We start from the raw sequence: 18,371 nt of genomic DNA, 5'->3' as shown, positions 1-18,371 counted from the left end.
AATCATTTTATCAAAATTGAGGCTGACAGAAAAAAACCTAACTTGTTCCAAAAAAAATTCTAGGACCATCTATCTTGGCCTCCTGGTTAACATAAATGCTCTAAAGTACTTTAGAGAGGAAATAGGATCATAGAACAATTTAAGAAATGGCATGGTGAACACATTATGCCAAAGGGCTTGATAACAGGAGAAAGTGTTCCCTTTCAGCAATATTGCTATATTCTTCTCTGAGAAAACACCCACAGTTTAGCCAAGGAGCCTTTTCCACTCTCAGAGAGGTAGCAAAATGGACAGAAGAGGAAAGGACTTGTGTCATGACCCATAGAGGAAGGGGGCAGATTTTCACGGTAAGTTCTCATCAGTCTGAACAAACATCAGACTACGAGTCAGGGAACTCCTCTGGTTTTATTATACAGGCACATTAACTCAAGCAACCAGCCCAATATTTAGACTCTAAAGGGGTTGGCTAATAAGTCCTGAAATTTTACAATACATTTCCACAAGTGGTGGCTAGCAAGCCTTAAATTTTACTGGGTTGAATATGATAGCAGTGCTTTACCCAGGCAAAGCAAGGGAGGAGACAAAGACAGAATAGAGAGAAGGATTTAGAAAAATCCCCTGTCCTTAGATCCCATGTTGATCATGTCATGTGGATATGGTCAGGACCTGGGATAAAGAATGAGAAGGAAAGAGAAGGAGAAAAAGGAGTAGGAGAAGAAAGAGAAGAAAAAGAAGAAAGAGAAGAAGGAAAAGAAAGGTGTGGGTGGGAGGGGCAAATGACTTCATTTTATAGTTATATATATATAAAACCATATTTTACATAGAGGTGAATGCCTCTTATGCAAACTAGACTTTTTTCACCATTTCATTCACACATGCACAGCCAGGCTTTCTGAATTAGCCCTCCCTCCCTCGGGAAGGGAGTTAGAAGGATGGGACAGGATGGAACATCATTGACTGGTGGACTTGGAAGTGTTGGGTTAACAGTTAGATGATCTTAAAGATCTTCTCCAACCTAAAGGATTCTATGGTTCTATGATTTACACTCAGATTATTTCACTGTTTACCCCTTCACTAGAAAAGTTTAGTTGCCTGAACATTTTTCCTCATCCAGTTGATCTTTTCCAGGTATTTGCCATTGGTTAATCAGATCCATTCTTTTTTATTTAATTCAATATACCAGGGAGATTTTTTCTCCTGTCTTATTTATGAAATCAGCATTCTCACCCTAAAAATATTCATTACCCCAAAGTGCTTGTCAGTCCATTTATACAGTAAGTTCCCTGTGTTCTGTTTAGTTTTTGGTTCTTTTTCCTAATATATATTTTTTTTTTCTTTGCATTTTCTTTATCAAAAAAAAATTTTTTATCTCAATCTCCCTACCTCAATCAAAATAATTATTTTCATTCTTAACCTATGCAGGTATTGATTTCTCTCCTTTGTTTTTATCATAGTTTCTTGGTTCCCATTCAATTAAACAAAATATTAGACATTATGTCCTTTTGCAATACGTATGACACACAGCTGTACTGATTTTTTTTAATGAAAGTACATTTTTTAACTTGAATTTTCTTTTTATACTTTTAAATGTTTCTGACTGCTCAGAAGAAGAAGAAGAAGACAAATTTGCTGTCCTTGCAAGTGTCTTTCTGGGCAGACTGATCCCTTGCTTCAGAGTAGAGATTTCTATCAAACAATTCTCACATCAGAATCTGCCTTATTGCAACTTTTTCCCTTATTCAATCTGATCAGGACATTTTCTTTGCTTGTTACATTCCATTTTTTTCTGATAAGATTCCCAAAGGAAATTAAAGCAGAAACAGTGGGTAAAGTAAAACCAAGACCTCAAGTTATGAGAGTTGCCTACTAAACAGTGCAACTGAATTCCTGTTTAAAAAGCATTGAATATAAGCACCCTAGTAACCTGATTCATGACAGAGTATAAAGATGACATTTTCTACAAGTCTGAGTGTGCAGGAGCTCCTATCAATTTCTGTGCCTCAGTCTGACTGATTAGGACTCACAATGAGCATCTTGTAGGCATTTCCATATCAGCTATTTATCATTGATATGGATGTAAGAAGGAATTAAGCCATCTTAGTTTTAGATTTCTAGTTTAGGAAGAGATATGTATATCTTCATTCTTTTTATCACTGGCATTGAGATTGAAGGAAACTTTTTTCATAAAAATAATAATATTATTTCTGTTTAACATTGAAATAGTTTGAAATACTCTAAAATTTTAAAAAGTATAATCCATTTTTAAGTACCCCAAAGCAACAAATACTTACAGAGTTTAACCAAGAAAAAATACCTAGTTTGAAATCCACAAAAATACACTCTGTAACATATATGAGGAAAAATGCAACTACTAAAAACCCACAAAGCTATGCATTTAATAGGGTCCATTTTCTTTTCAATCATATATACTTTCTAGTGTGCTGTACTGTTTCCTAGGCAAAGGAAAAAAAAAAAAAAGCAACTAAGCAGCCAAACTCATTATTCTGCAAAAAAACTGTGAATTCCCTTAACCTCATGCTCTCTGATGGCTCATCTAAATTTACCAGGACTGCTCAGAGAGCATGAAGTTAAGGTCTGGTACAAATCTTCACAGTATCCAGGTAAACATCTGCAGCCATGAACAGTCACATTCTCTTAAGCTGATTCTGTGTCCTTTGCATCCCCTCCTTCCTGTTGGTGGATGTTTAGCACAGTCACACTTTGCTTTTGCCTTTGCTGTAAACAGAAACAGACACTTGCAAACAAAATGTTCTTTGGTATTCCCGAGGGGGCACAGACACTAAATTACACATTCATTCAGTTTCTCTTTACACAATCAATGAAAACACCTACCAGAAATCATGTGAATAATATTGGATGCAATTGACTTTAAAATTAATTCATTTTCACAGTTTCACTGGAGTCAAAAGGGAAGTAACACCATTCAAAATATATTAAGAATATTCTTCCATCTGATGTAGTTCTGATTCCTAAGATGCATATTTTATCACACAGTCTGATAATTTTCTTTTTTCTCTTTAAAAAATTTAAACCTCAGCAATTTTTGAGAACAAGAGATCTGGTTTCTCTTCTTTTACTCTATCCAGCCCCTCTTTAAAAAAAAATCAGTGTGGTACAGGACTTTTGTTTCAATCTAATAACAGCCATACTGATCAATATGTGTGCATGGATGATGAATTGCTATTTTGGAAATTACTTATCAATTAGATAATACTGCAAAGTATTATTAATTATTATTGTCTGTTTTCAAATCTCAAACACATTTAGAATAAATTTTATACATATACATGAGTACTTCCCAGACTCATTCTTGAGACCTTGCACCAAAGGACTGCACGTGACACAAAGTCAGGCAACAGACCCAGAATTTGCTGCAAGAGTTGGTGTCAAACTGCCCCCAATCCCCAGGGAGAGGTACCTGGACATCCCCTCCTGGCCTAAACATCTACTAACCCATTGGATTCTGTTCTTTTCAGAGGACTCTCATCACCAAGAAGACCAGCTGGAGAGGATGGGACCCACAGAGTGGTGATATTTTCTTTATTCTATCTCTGTCACTATCTTTTTGTCACCCTCACCTCTTTTCCTTTTCTTTTTCTTCCTTTTTTCTCTCTCTGCCCTACTTAATATTAAATAAAATTCATAAATAACACTGACTTTGGCATATGATCCTGTTTGCACCTTAATTTGGGTAGAGGTATTTTTAATATTTTTGAGAACCTGATCATAGCACCCTCGTAAAAAAATTCTACATTTCAAGCCTGATTGTACTTTGTTTTATCTTGAAACCTTTATCCCATGTCCTATGACTACAAAAATGTTTTATAAAAAGTTCATATTCATTTTTAATGAAAATTTGGAGCTGTTTCAGCTGAAAAACTCTCGTACAAACCTTTGAAATAATCAAATCACAGTATCAGAGCAGTAATAATCTCCATACTGTGCAAAGGGTTTGCTCGCACCAACAAATATATATTAAAAAAAGCTGCAAAAATATTTTCATTTTGGAAGTTAATTTAAGCTGTGATATTTTTATTTTACTTCTGTGGGTCTTCTTTTGAGATATGACTGAAAGCTACTAATATCGTTTTTCCAGGAATGTAGCAGAATAAAATATTCATGTAACATTTTTTTCTCCATTTTCCTTGTGTAAATTGGATCTTGGGTAAGCATTTGTGTTGCTCTTTTCCATTGACTCATAGTGTTCAATATACTTGGAGGGTACAGATTGCCATTTCTATGTTATGGCAATTAAATAAACTACCATCACCATTTAACTTTTACCATCTCCTCCAAATTCCACTTTCTTCTACTTTTCTTGTCATGAAAAGGATGAAAAACAAGATCAAGAATTAAAGATTAAATGACAAAATGCTGACACAGTTTTCCTTGTTTGTTTATTTGTTTGCCTGGTTTTCTGTTTTGTTTTTTTTTATTTTGTAGGGTTTTGCTCCAGTCTTTTGCCGCCACTCTGTACTCTTCCTGGAATCACAGCCAATCTGCTCTTCCTGAAGCAGAGCTCCCTTTTCCAGACTCCTCATCACAGGAGAATAACCTTTCTTCAGGAGCAGAGATTAACAGAGAGACTTCAACAATCCCCCCCTGAATTCTAGTTCTGAGTAACCCTTTTTTTTTTTTTTAATTACAACTGAGACAGTTCTTCACTCTGAACTTGTGACTTCCTGTGTATATCTATTTTTATTCACTCAGATCAGGAGGCACATTTTAAATCCACATAATCAGCCAGTCCTCTCTAAATTCAAGCATATTGAGAATGACAACCATCTCAACAGTTGATCCTTTCTATATTCCCTTTAAGAGGTAAGGAAAAGCTTGAGGAACTGGGTCCCAGAGTGTTTTTCTATGGTGTAAAGAGGTTATTTTTAAAAGTTAGCTTTTTTTTTCCAGGAAATGAGCACAAGAAGCCACAGTATATCAAAGTCTGTTTCGTTCTTCACTGATTATCTGCAAGTTGTTTCCTCTATAGATGCATGAATCATCATCACTGAACAAATCACTTTATTATATTGCCATTATTGAGAAAAATTGTCTGCAAAAAACATTGCAGAAGTTGTTTCACAAAGATTCTTTGGACAATACTTAGTAACAGGCTGAAACTAAAGATCCATTTATTCTCATACATCTGTTTTCTTCTTGTGATTTAAATAGTCTGTGGACTAAAACAATGCTTCACTTTCAAAAACTGAATTAGTCAGTGTAAAACCAATCTATCACAGCTTTTCTCACTGCAAAGAATAGTGCAGTGACTGTTATTTTTGAATAATGTTTTAAATGATATTTGATGGATTTTTAGGACCAAGCTCAGGAAATAGCATAAACTTTATTTAATTTGTGGAGCAGATGTGCATCAATGAACTATGTCTAAGCATTGAGTATTGACACCAGATTTTTTACTGAGACCCTGAGAAATTAATGTTTGAAGGGGATCTGCCAGCACCTTTCATTAATTATGTACCCTGAATTCTCAAATATTTTTAAATCTGAACAATCAGGTATGATTAAAACATAATCAAGAATGAGTCTTTTTGATAGGGAAAAAAAAAAAAGAAAAAAGAAAAAAAAAGCAAAGCAAACAAAAACTCCCACAATCAATCAAACAAACCAACCAAAACCAACAGGCTCTAAAAGAGATAGAGTAAGCTTAGAAAACAAAACCAATACCTAGCATTAAAGTACAAGAATATCATTTCTCTTCTTGTGTCTTGTCTTTGATGTCTCTTTTCCAAGTTTCCTCCCATCTACCACTTATGAGATAGTCTGGTTTGCAACAAATTCTATGAACCCCTTATTGGGCCTTGGAAAAAGTTTCTTTCTATAGATTCCAAGGTCTGCTGTGTCTCCTAGAAGTCCATTTCAGCAAAGCCCCTCCAACTTCATTCTGAATTTTCACTATTCTGACCCATTTTCTTAGACTGGAGCCTGTCCCACTGGACTCTGCAAAATTCCCCTGGCTATGGGTGTTCATTCCTCAAATGCAGTCTCTTGTCTCCTACAAAGCTCTGCCTAACCTTTACACAACAGCAGGAGTAAATAGAGATTCCTCATTGCTGCTATTTTACCTCACCCTAGGAGTAACATAAATTAATAACACAGGGAAACTATCTATTTCAAGCATCAAAACCAAAATTTTTTTATCTGTACATAATTGGCTGAAAAAAAAAAGTTTAGAATTAATGGTTTTAAACTGCAAAACTTTTCCTTTCTACTACACCTTGGTGCTGTGTATCAATAACTCAGCTTAGATACAAGGACCAGACTAGGTTAATTAACACCCACTTTTATTAAGACTTGCTTAGAATTGTCTTTACAGCACATGAATGTATGGAACATTGATTATTCCAAATCATATTCAGTGTTATTAACTGCTCCCTGATGCTTGTTAGGACTGCCAGAGTAGAGAGAAATGTGTGTTAAAAAATGAAATTAAAATAAGAATTTTTTTTAAAAGTAGACATTAAGCTTGCATAAAATTAGATAAATTTGCTTCTCTTGCTCTGCTTACTACTCGTAATTATAATTTCATGTTGTTTGTTTGTGTGCAGGAGCAATGCCTGTTGGATCATATTAACTTGCATGTAGAAGTGTGAGCAATCAAATCCTATTAATTTCAAAGAGGATACTTAAAGGGGAATGTTTAATTGATGAAAATTAATTAAAGCTTCTATGACAACACTAGCTAAAATAAATGGTATTAAGACCAAAATTTGTAAGCATAAGGAAACAGAAAGGAGCAGAGCTGGTAGCAATGGTCTGTTACAGTCTCAGGGCCTTTGCCTTCATCAGATGTTGTCAACTAAAAATTCATTTGTAGAAGGGGCTAGTCCTCTATCCCAAATTGCAGGAACAACAAAGTGTAGTTCCACTGGAGTGCAGGAATAAACTATCTGGTAACCAGAACAGCAACCAACCCAGTTCACCAGAAGATCTTATACATCCATGTTGCAGATCCACGTGATCCTGCAACACCTGTTTTGTCATTAATTTATTTGCTACTAGAGATATAAGTCTGCAAACATCAGCATAAAGAAATAAAAACCTTGCCTTATATTGACAGAGCAAATCATGTTTTGATGATTCTGGCTAACTAAATATAATCTTTTTAGTGGGGAGAGAGTTTTGGGTTTTTGGTTTTTTTTTTTTGTTTGTTTGTTTGTTTTTTGGTTTATTTGTTTTTGGGGTTTTTTTTGCAGCTTGTGTGGTGTTATGTTGTGGTTTTGTGACGAAAACAGTGTTGATAACACAGTAAGTTTTTAGCTACTGCTGCACAGTGCTAGCACAACATCAAAGCATTTTCTGCTTCTCACACTGCCCACTGCCCTGACACGGAATTGGCTGAAGGTGCACAAGAATTTGAGGAGTACACAACTGGGACAGCTGACTTAACCTGACCAAAGGGATACTCCACAATATATATCATAGTCAGCAATAAAACTGCAGGGAAGATGGAGGAAGAGGGAGTGTTCAGAATTACTGTAGGACCATGCTGGGAAATGTAGTTGACTTTTTGGTGTCGAAAGCTCATGACAGGTTTGTATTTACACTGTTGTACACTTACAATCAGTTACATACTACAAAAATAACTCGTATTTGGTGAGCATGGGCATTAAAATATACATCAAACTGTATAGCTAAAGTTACTGGAATGACAACAATTTCAGTTTTTAAAGCATTGGAAATAATATTAAAAAAATAAAAAAGAGAGGCAAGCAATACCCAGAGATTATTTTACCAGTGCCAGAGGTCACTATCAAATAATATCATAATAGACTTCAAATGCAAAAGAACTTTGTTCTTTATCCAAGCAGTATATCTAATAATTATTTTCCCTACTGAAATTTTGTACAGGAGAATAATACACCTATCATTTGATTGTTTATTACAGGAAATAATAATGAGGAAAAATGCAGACCATTACTTGACAATAGCTAGAGGCTCAAATGTTCAAAATCGTTGTCCCAACATTTTCCTGAGAATACTATTACTTGACAAGATAGGTGAGTCACATTTTCACTTGAAAGTTCAAATGTCAATTATCTAGTCTTTCTATCAGCATTTTCACAAATTGAACTAGGCAGCTTGAGTGATTTGGCTCCTAATGGACTGCAGTATCAGCACAGATGAAGCAGAAGAGCAACATAGGATTCATGGCCATAATTTTTCTTGCAATTTGCTTCACTCCACTGGCCAGAGTTTTAAAAAGCTTAACTTCTAGATATACACAACTCCCTGATTAAAATTTAGTCATCAAGAATATCCTGGGAATTGTTTCAAAGGTTATTTATCACCCCTGCTAACACATATTATCAGCAGCCCTATATGGTTAAGTTTAATTTCCAGCCTTTGAAACGGTTATATTTCTTTATTTTATTCACAAGCAAGACTTCTTTTTCTTCGCAGACAGGAACAAAATCATTACCTAATCTTTGTACTACCTGCCTGCTTGAGAATTAACTTTCAAACACGAAGTGTTGTGATTGAATTTTCTCACTTACATACTAAGCTGTTGTGGTGACAGATTTGAGTCCAACAGCCATCTCCATCTCCATTGGCACAGCATCTCACCAGGAACATTCCCTGGGAATTTTCTCTGTGACCAGGGAGTCACTGCTGAACTCCCCAGTTGCATCAGGGTCACTTCTTTCAGACCTTCTGTTCAAAATTACAATGCATCAGACTAGAAAAGCTGTGTTGCAAAAGCAAACTAAGCTTCACCTTGGGTGAATGTCTAGTAATTAAATTATTTATCCATAACTTAGCAACATAAATAACATTTTGAGAAAATTATCTTCTTCATTTTTCCTATTACATTGGACTCAATTTTTGTAAAGAAATGAAAATTCTTTTCAGGATGTTTCCCATGTTCTGTATTTTCTTATGGTTTTTGTATTGTTCTGGTATGTGTTTTAGTTAGGGTTTTCTGTTTAGTTTGTTTTTCTCAGAGGAAAAATCCTGATCTCTAATTTTGGGTTTTAAATTGTTAAATAATAATTTTAATTTTTAAATGCTGAATAGATATCACAGATACAAATCCAACTCTGAGGAAAATTTCTGGGAAAATTCTTCAGCACTGGCAAGATCATAACCTTCTTCACTTTCAAAATAGCTATTCAGTAATTTATGATTGTTTTTTTAAAAGCCTACCTCATCCAGGGAAAGGCAGTTTATTATTCTTTTATTAAGTAAATGACATTTAAGACAAAGATACAGTAGAAACAGTACTGTTTAAAGTTATGACCAACTTCAATTTACTCAGATTCCTACATCCATACAGATACTTAATTAATGCCATCATATCCTTCTGCTTATGACCTATTCAGTAGTCAAACTGGGTTTTGACATAATATCTCTTAAGGCACATTTTCCAATACTTAGTCACTTTCACAGCTCTTCTTTGAAACCTTTTAAATGTTTCAATATCCTTCCTTCAGTGTCATCATCTGAATTACAGGATTCAAATAAATTAGACAATACACTAGCAGTATAACTTGCTCCTATTAAATTTTCCCACTTATTTGTAAAACGAGAAAAAAATAGAACAAATAAATTACCTTCTCCTGCCATTGCACTGCCCTAGATGTTCATGTTAAGATTATCTGTCACCACTGTTTCAAAATTTAATTCTGAAGTCAGACTGCCTTCTTATGTCCATACAGATCCTTTATTGCATTCACAATTCTGCATTTCTTCCTCTTTTACAATGGAAAACATACTGCCAGCTCACATATTGCCAGATCATAGCTAGTAGTTTTTGAGGTGATATAATCAATAAAATATGACTGAGAAGGTGGGCAGCAGTAGCATATATGGTGATTGCAATTTGAACTCTTCTAATTTCTTAGCAAAATCTCTAGAACTGAGACATCAGAAATTTATAACACAAACTGAAAAAAAGCTTTTATTTTACATCTCATTTACATGGCTTTTGATTAACTCAGTCCTTGGAAATTTTGTGTTAAATGAATATTTACCTTTTCTCTTTTCTTCCACTCTTAATTATTTCACTAGTCCAGCACCTCAAATAAGAGTTTTAGTTTCTACAAAAATTAAAGATATCTAAAAAGATTAAGTTTTTTTTTTCTCTTGGGGAAAACAAAAAAGTGTAATGGATAATGATCCATAAAATAATAATATAAAAATCATTTTTAAAAAATCTTCCTCCTTTGTCTATAATTTTTCTGATTCCTGGCAGCCAGATTCACAGCTTCATGATTATGGGACTATGTTGCTTTCTGAATCTACTTGAGTTGTCCTCTACACAGCTAGCTTCCCTTTCAAGATTTTATTTAAATAGAACTGACATAAAGCTGTACAATTCCTTTGTCTTTACGGTAGCAGAAGATGTCAAAGACTCCCTTTTTCATTTATGGCTTTCAGTATTTGCTGCATATAGCAAATCATTTTTTGTTCCTATCAAAAGAACATCACTCATAACTAATTTCACAATAAAACAAACTAAAAATTAGACTTCATCATTGGAACACGACTGATTTTTTTAGGATGATTTTACGGACATAAAATTATTTTTAAAATTTTATATACAATTATGTAATAATAGGATTTGTCTGTATATCTATCATATATTTAAAATAAGATTTCCTTCAGCCCCTAAGGATCAGTACTGAAATTCAACTTATGAGGAACATATTCAGAACTCATACAGTATATTAGGGGTTTATCCAGAGATTGCTAAGACAGAAACTGATGATGTTATGGTTTATAGACTTCATGTGTCCATTTGCATATTGAAATATTATATTCTAGACTAAACAAGTGAGTTGAAAAGAAAAAAGTCATGACAAGACTCTATGCCATTTCCATAAAATGAGCAACTTCTTTTCAATATACTAGGAAGTGAAAAGTGTTTTAGATTTAAAAATTCTAAGTCAAACTTGCGTGCCCAAATATGAATTTCTACATGTGTACCACTAAGCAAGAAAGCCTATGTTTTTATCACCACAGGAGAGAACATGCCAGTTTCAGGCTGTGATTAAAGCTATCCAAGAGTAAATATCCAAAAACCTACAGATTATTACCTTAGAAATGCCTTCTTTTTCTCCGCTGGCCTGGGAGACAAATTTTCTTAAACTAATATGAAGTTAAGCCCCTTACACTCCACTAGAATAATTTGTATTATTATTAGATAACTTTTAAAATAATTTTAAATTAAGACTTCCAATGCAGGACGTGGTTTTGCAGATTCACCTTACAAAATGAATTCAGAATCCCAGCAGGAAGAAAAATGAAACTGCATCTTTTACCTAAGTCAAATATTAATTTCTGGAAGATGATGCCATTTAGCAAAGGGACATGCCTTTAAAATTTTGCTTTACACTTAAATGTTCTGATCATCACATACCTAAATTATCAAAGTACCACATGAAGCTGAGAAATTAGAGGAGATCTGTTAGACCTTTCTTTTTTTCCTGGGTAAGGAATGGAATCCATTTCCTTCTGGACCTGGGACTCAAATTGAAGATATTCTGTAGATGATGTTTTTAATACAATCATTCTTAGTTTGTCTTAAGGCAAACTATTTGAAACTATTTTACAAAAAGAAACAAAAAAACTTCAGGGGGAAGGGCTAAGAAAAATATGCTAAAAATATCTACTTGCTCTTGCAAAAGTTTTAGAAGTACCACATGAAATCTTGGGAAGACAAATATAAAAGTCTTTACTCCATGCCAGCCTTCTGATTTTGGCTGTAGTTATATTTTAGATGACTATGTACATATGTGGGTAAGATATGGAAATCAGGAGATGAATATCAATAATGTATCCTTTGCTTTTCACAATGGACACCAAAGTCTACAGAAAGCTACAATTTTGTTTGATATTTTTGATTCCATTTTAAAAAAGAAGAAGCTCACAAAATGCTCCACACATTTGCAGAATCACAGTATCTCTGAGATTGCACAGGACTGCTGGAATTCACCTAAGTCCAATGGCCTTCTCAAGAAAAGCCAAGTACAAAGTTTACTTAGCACATCGTCCAATTTTAAATGTGTCTAAAGATGGAGATTCCACAAACTCTTTGGATGAACAATTTCAGTATTTGGGCATTCTAACAGTGGAAAATAATTATCTGACATTTAAGAAGAATTTCTTGTATTTCAGCTTGTGGCAAATGACTCTTGTTCTTGTGCTGAACATCACTTTAAAAAATCCTGGCTCCATCTTCTTTACTTTCCCTGGGGAGGTACTTATAGAAATTGTTAATTTGTGCCTTAGCCTTCTGTTCTTCAGACTGAACAACCCCATCTCTCTCAACCTTTCTCCCTGTGACAGATACTCAAGGTCTTTATCTGGCCTTTCGGTGGGCTTGCTGCAGTATGTCCTTTTCTCACTTATACTCAGGAGCCCAGAACCAACATAGTGGCCCAGATGTGGTCATTTCAGAGTGAATAAAATGCTTAGTTAAATTTATATATCAGTTCTCAATACTGTCACGGAGCCAAGAAGCAATAACTGACATCATGGCTTAAAGGAAACACTGTAACCACTAATTAGGAGAAGTTAATATCCTATGATGAATAACTGAGACTCAAAAGCAGTGATCAGTCATACCTCAACAGCCCTGCCTTGTAAAGTCTTATAAAAGCCAATAAAACCAACAATCAAGATTCACCTTTGGCCTTTTATATAAATATACAAGCAACCTTATGATTTTGAGCTTGACAGCTGACAAAATATATTCCATCCTAAGGATTCTCTTCACCATGGTGCATAAATGGTTCTGCCTCCAAGAACAGCCATTAGCACATCACATGGCAGACGTTCATGGTCTTGGGTAACACACACTTATGAGGTGTAAAGATGCATCTATTTCAAGGCCAGTGATAACCTTTAGATGTCTAAAAAACTGCTAAATTTGAAGACCTATCAGGGAGTTAGCATTAGATGCAAATTAAGGGAAGGAATATGTGTCATTTACAAAAAATGAGAGTGTCAATGTTTAGTTGATATGCTTTCAGTCTACAACTATTGGAAAAAGGAGGTTTATCATTGCAGCTCTAAGCTACAGATTTTATACAAAGGACATTTTTAAGGCTATAATTATTTATTAATTTTGCCATAAATGCTGTAGATTTCTGCACTTCCAATTTAACACATCAGTATTCCTTTATCACTGTAGGGCACCAGTGACAGCTGCTAAGTGAAGATCCAACTAGATGTTGGCAGACATGCACAGAAGTGTAATGCTGCCCTGGGTTACAGCTATAGTCTAATTTGGACTGATGAGTAAACACATCTTAGTTTGATTGTTTGTTCTTTGATCATTATTGGTTGATCCTTTTTAAAATAATATTGATATGAATCCTTTAATTATAATTTACCTTCTACACTTGTGTTTTATTTTTCATCCTACAGTAATTATTTTTGTCTTTCTATGAAACCATTATGTATACTCACCTTTTACATTTTATCGAGGGCCACTGATAATTTTTTCCCAGAAAGACAGTTTCTAGGTCTCACAGTGTCCATCATGTTGCCCTGATCTTTTCTGCAAGCATGAGCCAGAGACTTTCAAAATTCCTTCTTTATTGCTTTGCTACACTAGTAGTTTATGAGCTGTGTCTCTAGTATTTTACTTGTGTATGAGATCTATAGATCATGAGTAGCAGCAGGACTAGAAAAAGAGATTCAGTGGAGAATCCCTTTGTGCAGCAAAAAAATCCTAAAAAATATTAATGATTTTGCAACTTCAGGTTTTATCTCTTATTGATCTAAAAGAAAAATTATTTTTATAACATAAATGATACTCAGTGACTGTATGTGTCTACAAAAGATAAATAATATGCTGATTCTGTTTAATGCAGCTGAGTTTTGTCCTCTTGCTCATGATAAGAGCTTTATTACATGAGAAGACATTATGATTCACATCATGTACTGCAGAATTTACAAGAATTATTCAAAACTTCCTCTAAAGCCTGAGTTCAACAGGTAAGAAACTAATTCTGTAGCTGTTATTAGGCCAAATTTCTAATTGAACTTGCTGCCTTTATTAAGAAAATAAAAATAGTTTTTCTCTAGTTTTGGAGGAAAAAAGTTTATGAAAAGGATACTTAAAATCATAACAGATTTAAAAAAAAAAATTAAAAAACAAAAAATCAAAAACCACCAGAGTTTGTTTAGATAAACAAAAACATCCCAGTTTTCTTATGCATCTTCACCTTTTATCTGGAGATCATCTGTTGAATTTTAGAGTTATTTCATTGGTAGCTATGCTTTTCCTCACTATTGATCAAAAGTCAGTTGAAGCACATAATCTTATTGCCTGTGTTAAAAAAATTATTTAGTCCTTGAAAGAAAATAATATTTTCTTTCATCTTTTTGCCTATTCCAGATAAAAAGAATGTTATGAAGAAAGTAGTATGCCATTTTTTAAAAGACAGAAAGTATATACCTCCTTTCCGGAGTACTGGAGAGTTTCAAGAAAACCTAGAATGTATACATATTCACATAAATTTTTCTCTGAGTTTTTGCAGCAATGTTCTGTTCAGCAATAAAATGGATGGCAGTCTTTGTTGTAAGCTACAGCATAAATGCTTTCCACGGAAATTTCAATTTATTCATGAAAGCATATGACATTTGTTTGATGTCTTGGAGCAAATTATAGCCTAAGAGACACAAGAACAGTGACAAACATATGGTCCATCCTACCTAATATAATATTTTAGGCAAGCGCCTGTCCTAGACATCTCCTGATTTTCATAGGCATTAACAGAGAACTGTCTGGACTTTTATGTTTCCAACCTAAATTAAATTCCTACCTCACACCTTCCCTTCCCTTCCCTTCCCTTCCCTTCCCTTCCCTTCCCTTCCCTTCCCTTCCCTTCCCTTCCCTTCCCTTCCCTTCCCTTCCCTTCCCTTCCCTTCCCTTCCCTTCCCTTCCCTTCCCTTCCCTTCCCTTCCCTTCCCTTCCCTTCCCTTCCCTTCCCTTCCCTTCCCTTCCCTTCCCTTCCCTTCCCTTCCCTTCCCTTCCCTTCCCTTCCCTTCCCTTCCCTTCCCTTCCCTTCCCTTCCCTTCCCTTCCCTTCCCTTCCCTTCCCTTCCCTTCCCTTCCCTTCCCTTCCCTTCCCTTCCCTTCCCTTCCCTTCCCTTCCCTGAAACTTCCCTGAAACTTCCCTACCCTGAAACTTCCCTGAAACTTCCCTGAAACGTCACTTCACTTCCCTGAAACTTCCCTGAAACTTCCCTGAAACTTCCCTGAAACTTCCCTGAAACTTCCCTTCCCTGAAACTTCCCTTCCCTTCCCTGAAACTTCCCTGAAACTTCCCTGAAACTTCCCTGAAACTTCCCTGAAACTTCCCTGAAACTTCCCTTCTCTGAAACTTACCTTCCCTCCCCTTTCCCTGAAACTTCCCTGAAACTTCCCTGAAACTTCCCTGAAACTTCCCTTCCCTTCCCTTCCCTTCCCTGAAACTTCCCTGAAACTTCCCTGAAACTTCCCTGAAACTTCCCTTCCCTTCCCTTCCCTTCCCTGAAACTTCCCTGAAACTTCCCTGAAACTTCCCTTCCTTCCCTCATATAGAACAGAAACAATTCAATTACAATGCTTTGTCAATAATTTAACTTTTAAAATATATCAAATCTTATCCTGTTCAAATGTAATCTGTCAGACTGGAGAACAAGTGAAAGTTACAGGAGAGGAAGGATAGATTTGGGAAAATTATAGAAAAAATGAAAATAAATTTATAAGTATTCAAAATTGTCTAAGCCAATAAGTTTTCATTGTTCATGAAAATATCTTAGAAATCTGTGTAGAGCAACTGCCTGTTCAAAAGTATAAATGACTTAGTAATTCATCCATCTGCATGTCATGCTGGACTAATTTATCATTGCAGCTTAATTTTGAATCATCTGAGGAATAGATTTAGACTATAATCCATTAGGTGACTTATGCCTTGACAGTAGATGAGATTAAAAGGTCAAGGCAAACCTGCAGTACATAGGACTGAAGCATGTTTCTGAGCCTCTGTCCTTAGATTTATACTAATAAATTCAATATAACGAGGTCTGCTTTTAAATGTAAAGGGCAACAGGAATGGAATGCCATGGACCTACCAATATATTAACTCTGTAACCTCTTAGACAGGATGCCTGCATTGTTATGGGACAATAAATATTTTCTGCTAAAAAAAAGGTGATTTGATGATACAGAAAACTAGAGTCTGATGCTTGAAAAATAGGTGAGGAAAGATTGTTACTTTCGGTTTACCTCACTTGGTACATACCTGATATGTGCTTCTAATTCACCACCTTGAAACACAGACTTTTCCTCTGCTGTGTGCTCCTTTCACCACCACAGGAGCCCACTGTCTAATTATATGCACCCTTCTGAAGGAGTCTTATTAGCAAAATTTAAACAAACTGAAGAAATTTTTACTCCATTGAGATGTGCCTATGTATTTAACCCTAGTGGGAGTGGAAAAATAATTTTGAAATTTGTCCTTTGAACCACTTCTTTTAAAATCCAAGTTAGGAAGATTTCATCCCCATGGACATCATAGGAACAAATTCCCTACATGACATTTTGCAACTAATTTTCTTTCTCTTGGACTAAACATAAACAATCTGACAACTGTTTTATGCAAATTTGTTATGAACTTCTTTGAAGTAGCTATTTTTAAAGGCAGATATCATCTCTGCTTGGGGCTGAGCACTGGAATGATTTATATTTGTTTCAATAATGAAAAAAATGCTAGAAGTTATTTTCTACATGGTTTGCTGCATTAGATACATTTATTCTGACAGGAAGTGCTGAAATGCTAGCAATAAAGTGCTGGAATTACACATTTAAGTTTAGGCTCAAAATTCAGCAGAAAATTCCTAGTGAGGTAAGGCTTGTATCTTTGAACTAAACTGGGAGACATGTATTATTTAAACAGCCATGCATTCAAACACAGCTTGTCCAAGTCAAAAGCTGTTCTTTAAAGGGTCACAGGGAAAAGAAGATTGCAAGGAAAAAGTAGCTGGGACCACATGAACAAAAAGCTGTAACCTTGGTTTAGCGAAGAAAAATAAAATGAAATTTGAAAATGTCATAAAAAAGTTTTAGCAGGGAGACCTCAGAGTGAATTTAGTGTGGAACTAATTTCCAAAGCATCTATGAAAACACATGGGTTTAGTTATTATTACTCTATTTGTAGAATAGTTGGAAACAAATAACAAACTTCAGAACATGCAAGTCCATCTTCCAATTCCATAGCTTATCTTGATATTTGTACTTGATTTAACACTGTCATTTGGCAGAAAAGTCCTCTAATTGAACAAAGGGATGTGTAAGCTCCTACATCTGGGGAGGAGCCATCCAATGCACCAGTATATTCCGAGCTCTGGTATTCTGGGAAGCAGATTTGCAAAAAAAGGATCTGGGGCCCCTGGTGGGCGCCCAATGAAACAATCAGCAATTTACCTTCACAGAAAAGAAGAATGGTAGCCTAGACTGCTTAATTTAGGAGTGCTGACAGCAGGTTGAAGGAGATGCACCTTTCCTTCTACTCAGCACTGGTGAGATGACTTCTAGACCTCTGGATTCAGTTCCTGATTCTCAAGTGCAAGACAGATATGGGCATAGTACAGAGATTCCAGCACACAACCATGAAGATGATTAAGGGACTGGAAATTCTCTTCTAACAGGAAAGATCAGGGAGCTGAGACTGTTCAATCTGGAGAAAGGAAGCCTCAGGGTGTTCTTATCAACATATATAAATACCTGAAGGAATGGCACAAACAAGACAGGATCAGGTTCATTCCAGTAGGAAATATGGCTAAATGGCATTATTATAGGTTTTCAAAGATCAAATTATCATTTGCTAGTATGTGATTTTGATTTCAGAATTATCACTGGGAGTTTTTTTTTTTTGTTTGGTTGGTTGATTGGTCTTTTCTAACATTGTGACTGGCTTTTTACCATTTAACTCTCATTTTTTAGCATTTGATGATAACTGCAGTAGTGTTTGAACAATAGAGGCACTCAAAAGCTGAGATAAGTAAAAAATAAAGTATTTTTTTCTTTTCTTGTTTTAAAAGAGAACAGCATTTCAGCTTGTTCATTGACTTCACAGATGAAGACTCTCTTCTTTGATTGTTTTAAATTTGTTTTGGACCTGAAAGAACAAAGTTTCAAAAATCTAAAGAATTAAGATGGGGAAGAAAAACAATATCTTCTTTCCAGATTGAACTGTGCCACACAAAATTAAGCATCAGTCAGTACTTTCTTAAAATAAAGGATGGGGAAATACCTGTGAGTAGATTTAGAGTATTTTCCACAATGTAGATCTCACCACAATTTGCTTACTTTCCAAAATTTAAATAGCTTTCAAAATA

This window comes from Oenanthe melanoleuca, chromosome 3 (assembly GCF_029582105.1).
Source record: "Oenanthe melanoleuca isolate GR-GAL-2019-014 chromosome 3, OMel1.0, whole genome shotgun sequence".
In the NCBI taxonomy this organism is placed as follows: Eukaryota; Metazoa; Chordata; class Aves; order Passeriformes; family Muscicapidae; genus Oenanthe; species Oenanthe melanoleuca.
Note: the sequence above shows the minus strand (reverse complement) of the source record.